The sequence below is a fragment of the Anomalospiza imberbis genome, chromosome 6 (genome assembly GCF_031753505.1).
Source record: "Anomalospiza imberbis isolate Cuckoo-Finch-1a 21T00152 chromosome 6, ASM3175350v1, whole genome shotgun sequence".
In the NCBI taxonomy this organism is placed as follows: domain Eukaryota; kingdom Metazoa; phylum Chordata; class Aves; order Passeriformes; family Viduidae; genus Anomalospiza; species Anomalospiza imberbis.
The window spans coordinates 57,867,544-57,878,567 of NC_089686.1; the positions used below are offsets into that span (position 1 = coordinate 57,867,544).

General features: G+C 37.0%; 1 long non-coding RNA gene across 1 annotated transcript; it reads left to right on the plus strand.

Moving 5' to 3' along the window:
• The first annotated feature begins 782 nt into the window (after nt 1–782).
• On the plus strand, nt 783–9,016 carry LOC137476692 (uncharacterized). The gene is made up of 3 exons (XR_011000528.1): nt 783–870; nt 6,798–6,871; nt 8,656–9,016. It is a non-coding gene; the product is annotated as an uncharacterized lncRNA (long non-coding RNA).
• Nucleotides 9,017–11,024: the final 2,008 nt, after the last annotated feature.

An 11,024-nucleotide genomic window follows, 5' to 3' on the forward strand; every position in this document is an offset into this window, starting at 1 on the left:
CCCTCCCCCAACAGGGCAAAGAATAGGGAATGTGTGTTGTAGTCGGTTCATCACAGTTCTTTTTTTTAACTGCAGGTATCAGAAAATACTAAATAACCTTGAAAAAATATTTTTCTGTGAAATTCATCAGAGTAAAGAGGCTCCATTTAGTTGTGCTTTATAGACAATTTTGCCATTATCTTTGGACTGCAGACCTTAGTTAAATTATTTTCAAAAATCCCTGGAGTTTTCACTGTTATATGACTTTTAAAAGGATTTCAGGAAAAGCAGCAGTTATTTACTTTAAGAGTCCAAACAACTCTATCTTTGCATCTTGCTTTACATCTCCCCATAGCTTTATGGGATCAGACTCTAATGAGTCTGATCTTCATTCTTACAGTTTTTCTTCTCTGTAGAATCTAGGAAAACTGAGCATAAATCACCAGTGGATTTCTTGTAGTGACCTACCCACTTAAATTCAGAACTTGCGAGATTCTTAAAAACAGTGAGCTCTTTGTTAGGGGAAAAAAAAAAAAAAAAATCAATCTTTAGTCTCTCCAAAGCTTTGTGAACACTTCACACTACTGTGTCTGGAAACCAGAACAGTGCCCTGTGCACCACTCCCGTTGTAGTGAGTCCATTCCTATTAACCAAACAGACTGCAGCCTCCTGAGACCTCCAGAGGGAAATTATGGGGCAGGGGGGCAGATAGCAGGGAGTGCCCAGGTGCTAGCCATAAGATGAGATGGCACAGACCTGCAGCCTGTTAATGGCATCAGATTTCAGCACCACCGACAACCCACCCCACCCACAGCCTTCCCGGTAAGCTGAGATGCTGCAGAGTACCTGAGAAGGTCTTGCAGTGTGAGGGAATTGGAGAGAGATAATAAGGTTAGTGACTTTAACTAATATCTGTTTTTTTGTCCATGTTTAACTGTGTTCTGCAGGTATTACTTTTATAATCCTGGGGGTTTCAGAGTTTGTTTCTTGAGTAATATCACAACAGATGTTATCTAAAAATGTGATGAGATAATACAGAAAAATTTAGAAACTTAGAAATCTTTGAAAACTAGTGGATAAAGTAGGTACTATATAAAATTTTATAAAGCTTGTCTATTATGAGCAACAAAAAAAAAAAAAAACAAAAAAACAACAGCCCACAGGTCTCCACTTTTTTTTTTTTTTTTAATTTCTAAATTCTTATTCCTTTGCATCAGGTAAACTTCTGAAACTCTAATTTACTCAATTGCTTCCCCGACAGGAAGCTGTACAGAGCTGTACTGCTAATCATAATAGGGTGATGCCCCCCTTATTTGTGCTTATAATTGTCCCATGCTAAGAAAGGGAAAGAGGAGATAGCCCACAGCCCTTAGAATTTTTTTTCTGAGTTTCTGATGAGCACAGATGCACAAGATGAATTTAAGTCTTTAAGTACTTGAAGATAAATATGTACATCCAATTTCCAATTTGCTATCCTATTGTGAGAGAGAACCTTATCTTTTCCTGTGGGTTCCCCCCACCCCCCTCCAAAGACTTTCTTTTTCTCTTTTAGCTCTCTGGAGTCATTGTATTTGTCTTCAAAGTTTGTGATTATGGCTGCTTCCAGGCAAAAAGGCTCAAGGAGAGTTGAGATTCTTTAATCTTTGCAGATGCATAGCTGCTTGTCATTAGTGTGCTTTTAGTGGTTGAGGCTGTTATTTTGTGCTACTCATGAAAGCTTAGTTTAGGATCTATGACCTCCTGCTTGGACAATTAATTGGGAAGCAATGAAATACTGCTGCAGTACAACATAGAGTTCTAAGCTGTGTAAACTTTTAATACATGTATAAAACCATGTCACAATTCTCTACTGCTGCTTGTGTATTGCTGCTTTTATGATGTAATAAATTGTGATATCAGAGCGACAATTCTAGTGAGATAAATAAGATAGGAAATTTTTTTTGAGATAGTGACTTGCTGCTGCATATAAAAGTAACCATTTATTAGCTTGCCCTAGGGTGTCTGCTTCAGGTTTTCCAGTGCCAAAAGATGTGGAGACTATCTCAACATGTGAGGGTTTTATTTATGGACATGTGCATGCCTTAATCAGTAGAATAATGCCTGAATGTAGAAGAGAGGAGTTGAAGTTGTCATTAGCCTGCTATAATACAGACTTTGTTGTTCTAGTGTGGTCAAAAGGGTCTGATGCAGAGGTACCAGTGAAAACAGGTGTGATCTGGACAAGCATCATATGCTTTGGTCTCCTGTTGTCACAGCTAATGAAGCTGTTCCTTGGCTTCTCATCGACTGGTCACAGATGAAAGTGCAGCTTTCAGAAATAATTTTTATCTAATCAGGCAGTCATTGCTTTCTGGAGACAGAGGCTGTGAACTCAGCAGCCTCTCTCTGTCGGGGTTTATGAGGTGTGTGAATCACTGTTTATTGGTGGTTTCAACATGTCTTCTCTCTCCTTCTTTCTCTCCTTTCAAAGGCTTCTCTTGTCTTTTCTATGATGGACCATCTATGCTTTTCTGTATTTTCTGGGCAATATAAATTATGCAGGTCTGTAATGAAATGAATAATATTGAAGTGTATGAGTATTTTGATTTCATTCTTGAGTACCTTTTCCACATGACCCTAAAAAGTTACTTGCTGTAATTATTAGAAGATGAAGTTACAGTAAAACACTGTGACTGCTGAGTCAGGGTCTCTTTAATTTTTGATGTATCAGAGTTAAAGAATGTAAAAACATTTCTCTACACATCTAAGCTTCCTCATGAGACAAGAGCAGTATTCCACACTGAGTAGTACATAAATTCTGTAAGAGATGTCCTTGTGTTATTTAAGGCATAAATCTGTTTTTGGGTAATTTCTTATAATGCTGAACAGCTGTGTGACACAGTTCTTTATCTGCTCTGGGGAGCTGTTTGGTCTGACCAAGTAATGCAGGATTTGGCATAGAACCTCTGCCAAATTAGTGTGTAGAATACAAAAAACAGATGTAAAATTCCAAACTCAGCCGACTTACACTGTCTTTTTAGATTTTGTAAACCTCAAGGGCAAAATTATTAATAAGTGTATTGAATTTTTCTACTGCATCTTGTTTCAGACTTTTGCATGTAAAATTGTTAAATCTAATTGTCGTCATTCTAAAAGCTGGGCAGCAAGGAAAGGTTCATGTGCTCCAGTTTGGATCGCTACTGAGTCGCTTCATGTGTTTTGTCCTTTTTTCTTAATCAGAGATTGTGTTATGTTCTAACAGTGAATGTGTTTGGTTTTTTAAAAATATAAATATTAATTGATATTAAATGGTAAAACTTTAAACAAACTCTGAGAAAATAATTAAACAAATCAATATAAAACCCATGAGCACTCTTCCAGATTCACAAATCCTTTATTTTAAAGGATTTTAAAAAATCCCCTCTCTTCCAATGTAGGATGATACTGATGTCCTTTTTTAAATTCACTGTTATCTCAGTAAAGTCTTTCAAAAGCTGCCTGAGACAGACACCATACAGAATCGCACTTCAAGTTTAAAAAAATTAGATTAATTATTGGGCTGAAAATGTAATAGTTTTACTTGTGAACTAAAACCATTTCTACTAAACCCGCAGTGTATTTTCTAAAACCAAGAATTTGTCTTATTTTTGGGATGACTCTCACTGTTGGAAATATTACTGTTTATGTGCTACTTAGAAGAGTTTGCAAAACTCATTTTACTAAATATAAGTTACAGTTATATCTGTAATTGTAAGAAAACTTCAATAATTCTATCTCATGTGACTTCAGTTCTCTATCCCTGGATAATGCTATCTGTGATTTTTCTTTGGGTTCATGAGGGACTTCCTTTGGGGGATATCTCATCATCCTTGTGTCTGAAAGCAAGAAGCTGTATAAGCCTGCAGAGCAGAGTTCAAGCAGGCTGCTGGGAAATACTCACTGACTCAGTTTCTTCTAAATTCTTGATTTATCTCTTTAAGTGCCTGGAAAAATAATTTGGATGCAAACTCAGTTTCCCTAGAGAGATGTGGGGTTTTTTGCTGGGTTTTCAAGCAAATTAGGAAGGCAGAAAATGGCTCATGCAAGTCAGTAATCACTGCAAACTGGCATTGTGTTTTTTTCTTGAGATTACAAAAATGCAATTTTCTGGAAGACAAGCTTATGTTTGCCTAAAAGTTATGGATTGGATACGAGAATCATTTGAAGAAACTCTACATCCTGCTTAGCAAAGCAGCTACTTAAACCCTTTTTGGCATCAAAGTCTGAATTTGTGTTGCTGTGAAGAGGTTTAAATCTTGCAAAGAGGGAAACAAAATCTCTAAAGAAGAACTATTGATATATCAACTTAAGATAACTTCCAGATATTTCTTCAGAAGTTCTATATAGCAGAGCATAAAGAATGTCATTTGCAGTGGTATGTAACTGCAAATGGAAATACTTTTGCAGTAGCACAGTAATGGGGAAGTAATAGGAATTAATGTGGGTGAAGAAATAAGATTAGTCCTCCTAGAGAAATAGGGAAAAACAAATGGATCCCTTCAAAGCTATGAAGAGACTATGGGAAAAGTACTGTGTTTCACCTGGTGTGGTACTCCTGGAGGAAAACCTTCTCAAAAATGTAAGTTCAACATAACCTGTGAGCCCTCTGCCCCACATATTTGAGGCCCCTCATATGCTTGTACACCTCTGCAAATCTCATTGTATATGCAAGTCTGAGGCCATGAAATAGCTGGATAAAATGTACCTGTTTAGTATCAGTAAGTGGCAATGAAAGAATAACCCAAGAAGAAAGTGTACCTCTCAGCTGAACTAAGTTCTGGATCTAAATTTGGAGAATGGCTTACTTGTTTCAATGGAGAAATGGGCATTCAGTGTCAAATTGTCTTGAACTTCAGAGAAATTTAGATATTTCTCTCCCTTTAGCCATACAGTTGTAAAATTTTATGAGTAATAAGAAGAATGAATATTATAAGAATATGGAGCTTTCAAGATCTATATAAGATATTATCCTTGCCTCTAAAAGCTGACAATTCAAATTAAACTGACACAACTGATGGACAAATATCTTCAGTTGAGATTTGAGCACAGAAGTGATTGATGGAGGGGTGTATGTGTTTGTTACACTGGGGTTTATTTGTTTTAGTTTTGTTTGTTTGTTTTATGTGTTTTGTTTTTATATAGTTGGGGGAAAAGTGAAGGTAAAAAAGAGGGTGGGAAAAATACTCTGGACTAATCAATTTAGCAGTGATTCGGAATAACCCCTGCCTTTTTTCTATGTCTGATTGTGGATTTCTGTGTTTGTCTGGGATTTGTTGTTGTTGCTGGGGTAGAGGACAAGCTGTGATCCTTTGGGGAATGAAAAAAAAAAAGTGAGGAGTACAAGTATCAGAAAAAAGAAGGTTGCTGGATTACCATAGGGAATATAAATGCTCTAAAAACCTATAAAACTATAACATCTCTACTTCAGCTTATCAGAGGAATGGGCCTCTTTATAAAAAAGGGATGGAAGAAGTGAATCAGATTTCTACGCATTTTTGTTGTTCATCTGTCTAGCATTGATTTTGGTTTAGAATATTTGTACTGTTTAGAGAGGTTATTATAAGCTTAGGTGGAATATTTTCAGTGCTAAAATCAATGGATGCCCATTTGCTTTTCTCTCATTCTGTTCAGAGCTGTAGCAGGCTATTAAAGTAATTCTCTATTAAAAGTGTGTAAAATGTCTAAGAATAAGAGTAGTTGTTAACAGGCAATGAAGGCAGATGCAAAACTGACAAAGCTGGAGTCAGGAAGAACAGGCTGGTTGCTCTCTTCATATTTTTCCCTATTTTGAGATAGCATTGACTCTAAATCAATTATATCCACAAAGTGGCATACATTCCCCTTACAAATTCAATTGAGTATCAGCAATGACGTTGTTACAGTAAAAATGAAAAGAATCGCAGCTCTGTACAGGCTGCCAAATAAATGAAATTTAGTGAAAAGTAGCACAACAGTGGTTGATCTGTGCTTAAAACTTCAGTTGTCTAGTAGAAATATCTGGGAAGCACTCTATTTCTACACATTCCCTACTTCCAAAATTTGACATCTATGTAACTTTTTTTTTTTCTTATGTATGTCCTTGAGGTTTTTATTGCAAGGGAGCCCGTGTAAAAGGAAGACCTGCATTTCTGAATTAATGTTTTCCTTTTTCCTTCGAAATTCTTACTATTTTGTGTATCTTCAAGTGATTAAAAATTATTTTAGATAGAAACATAACTACCAAATTACTCAGCTACCATGACTCAATGGTATCTCACAATTCAGTGAGTCAGACTCTTCATCCTGCAGAGCAGCATCTCAGATGATTTCTGAAAGAACATTAGCAAAGGCAACTGTTCAGAATGTAGCTTGAAATATTTAAGTTAGTGTGCAGATACTACACAAAGCCTTATACAGACTAGACTTACTGCTTTAATTTTGAACTCATATTCTTGTTTTAAAGAGTACTGAGGAGATTTTATTTTCCCCTTAGTATGATTTTATATTAGAAGCTTTTAGAGCTGAAATGGTGGCAAGAGGCTGAGTTCCTCTTTGCTGCTTTGTCAATATGAAATTTCAGGTTTAAAATGGTGAAGTAGATTTTTCTCAGGTAATTGTGTTGTCAAATTGACTCTCAGCTATTGAAGAGTGTGTTGACAGTCTGATAGATTCCTCAATAGTCCACAGGGATGTTTGTGCTTATTTGCAAACATAATGAAGCTAAAATAATCCTGGAAGCAATTATGTTCTATTCTTTATATTTTTAGGTGCTTTAGATTCACTGGTTTTCATTTTATGTTTGCCACTGCTTTTAGTAACAGGAGATACCTCGTATCTGATTTTTATTCAGCATCAGACTGGACAAGTATTTTATGATGAGTTCTCCAGTCAGCAGGTAAATGCATTAGTTTATTTTTTGGGTTTTTTTTTTTCTCCTCCACACAAATGATTCAACAGAGAGAAAGCACAAATTTGCATGTCTTCATCTTATGGGTATCAAGTAGTACCACTGACTTACGTTATCACTGTCTTGTTAACATCTAGAGAATACTGTGCTCCGTGCTTCCCATGCACAGAAAACAAGCAATGGATTCTTGGTCCTAAAAGCATCCTTTGGAGTAAGGCATACAAATAGGAAATTAAATTGGGAATATTATATACAGGTTGCACAACAGAAGTTGGTGACTATTACTGACTCTGGCCAGAATCTGGAAATAAACTCTTCAGCTGTTGAGCTCTATTGCTGGTAAAAGGATGGGTTTGTAATCTTCTAAGATTATGGCTCAGAGTATATGAGTGGAATTCTATACATCATAAGAACAAGAACTCTAACTCCTGTCTAACTTCATTTTTCTGCTAAAAATGAAGCCTTTTAGCCAAAGGTTTTCTGTTTACTGTTTAATTTGAAGGAGTTAAATTTTCATGCACTTCTAAATTCTGCATGCAGTCCCTCTGACTTGCTGACACATGTAGTTGTAGCTAGGAATGAAAAAGCTTCAAGATACGAACCTGCAACAGACTAAAGCTTTTTAACAACATAAGGCCCATCCTGATAAGGGGGAAAGTATTTTGTAGTTTCTTTACACACAGCCCAAATTAACATTTTTATGGCTGGAGAATTCATAAACTTTAAATCCTTAAACCGGAATATCATTCTTGCTTTAATAATGCTATATTGGTATTTTGGTTAATTATTAAATGGACTGGTTTTGGTCAAATTTAGTGACTGTAGTTAAAGATGGTAGAAGCTAATGTGGAATGAGCTCTGAGAAAAGAGGTGCTCAGCCTGTGGGTTAAAGAAAAAAAAAAAGAAGGGTTGTTTTGTGAGTTTTTTTATTGTTTCTCTGTTGACTTTCTTAACACGAGAGAGAGTGTGTGAGAAGTGCAACTGAGAGCAACTGCCTCTGGCTTGAAAAATCCTTTACGTTTCTAGAGCTCAACATGCTTCAGGGAGGAACACACTGCAAGGGTTGCTAGGGAGAGCAAACAAGCAAAATCGTGCCAATTAAGTACCAACTCCAGAGACCATGGTAATTTTAAAAGAATGTCAAGATTGTATCATATTTTCTTACTATACTTAGTAACTGTAGCACCCGTTGTCAAAATAGCAGGGTCGTAGATCAGAACAAGGACATTAAATGTAAAAAGATGTGGGGCACGTGGGTGAAATAGCTTGGTACAGTCTTTTCCCTCCCTTCCCAAATGCGGCATGAAGATATTTCTGATCCATCTGTCACAGCATCAGTAGTGGGATGTAACTGGGCATTAATTATTGATAACTACACAGAGGTAGATAGTTGCTATTTGCATTCCAAAAGCACAGCTGGGGCCTACTCTTCTTTCTTAGCTTCATATTTTGGAAGTCTAGCAGGAAGACATAGTTAAATATGCGTTATAATACCAATCAGAGCTAAGAAAAATTAATTGAAAAAAACTATGGGAAGACTTTGGGGTCTTTTTTGTTTTAAAAGAAAAAATTGAACCATGGAGTTGGTGTGGTCCAATAAGATGTAAAAGTTAGAATGAGAAGACAGTAGTTAGAGGCAAGGAAGAATATATGCTCACTAACTTGCTAGTCAGTGTGACAGGAGCTTGTTCTAGTAGCCTGAGGCTAGTCTGGTATTTTCCAAGTTCATCTGTAACTTTTCTCTGACTGCCCTGCACGGCATTTCTTAACAGATTACTAGTCTGCATATTTAACACCAACCAAAAATGCTACAATGGCTTTACTGCTCTTAAATAGAGGGAAATAAACTGCTGATGTACAGCCCTTGGAACATTCTATAAGAGCATTTGATATCCACAGTGAGAAGCTGCATTTGAAGTAATATGCACTTAAAATCAAATAGAGTAACAATTAAAATGAATGAAGGCAACAGTTGAAAATGATATGTAGCTCAACATGAACATGTTCTCTAATTTGAAAATGTTTTATTAGAATTAGCAGGAGAGTGAAACTCTTTGTGGGGTGTGGCATATGTCTTTATTGAGGTCCAGTTCTGTTAAATTGTCAGGATTGTGAAATAATATAGTTCCCCTAGATATGCGTGTGTGTGTGTATAATGTAAACTCAGCTGGTGATTTGCTCAGTGGCGACCTTCAAACTCTGCACAGTGTAGTGAGAAGGTCTTTTTGTTGAGGTGGCCTTTATCTCCAGAGGAAAGTAGCTGACTGGACAGAGAAAGTTGAGGAGAAAGGGTTTGCATTTAGGTCAGCATACGCTGGGGTGCAGAGCTGCAGTTCAGAGAAGGAAAGCAGGGTCAGCTGGACACACAGAATCCTAAGGGGACAAAGAAAATGCTGTTGCTGTGTAGAAAACCTATCATTTTAAAGTGCCCTGAGTTTGTAGGGCACATAAAAACCTCCTGAGTTTGGAGGATCTCAGTATTTTTGTGCTTAACAAATAGAATTTAAATGAACAAGCAAAATGTAACAAAAACCTCCAAACAAAGCCACAAAAAACCCCAACAAAAACACTCCTAAAATGTCATGTTAGTTCAAATATGGTTTGGAGTTGTAGCAGCAAATTTTAGGCTAGCTCTAATGCTATCTGCATTGAGAACTGAGTTATCCTTTCTTTGCGCTGGCACATGACTGGAATTAGAGTCCCTTTTCTTCTACAGTGGTGTATTTTGCTCCAGAGTCCTCCTGCCCAGAACTGCAAAGTTAGGCCCAGTTATCAGTGTGATTGATCAAAATGTGGAACTGATTTCTCAGTTTCTCTTCAGTTTACATGAGAAATTGGTTTAATTAATGGTACATCAGCACTGCAGATTCAAGGGCCCTGACAAGACACACCTGTGCATGTGCTCAGCATGTCCTGGGAACCAACTCAATTTGTGAAATCTCAGTTTATGTGGTGGAGGTCACTGTTAGAATTGTGGGGTGATATTACTCATTTGGGACATATCAAACCGACACTGATCAGAGTAGCTCTGTTTCTAAGAGAGTAGCTCTGTGACTAAGAATATTTTGTTTTGTTTTACATTTTCAAAATGATGACAAGTGTGCTTGGAGGGTCAAAACACTGCCCCAGATGTGATGTGAGAGGTTGAAATTATAATTTCCTCAAAGTGAATGAGAGGAAAATTAAACTGTCAGTGAAACTGAGAGAGTGGAGCTTATATTTTAGAGTGAAACTCCCGACAGATAATAGTGTTGTCTTTTATACGTGGTCTTTTCTTGTGCTGTGCAGGGGTTAGTAAAGGAAAAGCTGTGTTTTAGGAATGGGCTACCACAATGGTAGCAATTAATGATGTTCCTTGGTTTGCATCTGGGCACTTAACCTGTTTGCTAGACTTCCTTGCTTATAGCTACTTTATTGACTGCAAAGCATTATTAATTTCACTTTAAGGTGTGCTTATAAAATACAGCAGATGGGCTCCCCTCTAGATGTGCAAGCAGAAAGCTAAAAGAAATTATTAATGTCCTGTTTATAAATTGTTAAAATGAGCATTATTTTCACCTTGGCCAGGGTACATTTATGTTTTGTTAAATATAGCTGTTTTTTTGGCTTGCTTTTTTTGTTCTTCACTGGAAGCATTGACAGGTCAATGAAAGCAAGTGTCCAGATCTCAATGGCTTTTAATGAGTTTTGGTTCCAATCCTCTCTGAGTAGCAAATCTTTTAGGATCCTTAAAGACATGCAGTAATGTCCAGTGATAGTGTTTGATCTTGTCATGTTTATGCTGTGATATAGTATTGGAGCAGTTTGATTTATTAACCTAATTGGTTACCGAGTTGGCATCCAGCTTTATTTGACTGTTGCAGTAAACTGTGAGTAACAATTCCTGAAGCATTAAAAATCCCCCAATCCATCCCCACACCCAACCAAAACAACACATTTTTTTATTTGGAGATATCAGTATTCCAAGCTACTTGAGAAGGAAACAGCAGGTTTCCTTCTGTGATGTTGATGGTGTAAGGGACATTCAGTGGCAGAAGCAGCACAGGTCCCTCCTCAAGTCCCCAGCTATGTGATGCAGAGTTGTATTGGTGATGGCAAAGATTAAACAAGTAGTGTGAGTTGTCATGTTCCAGTAGAACAC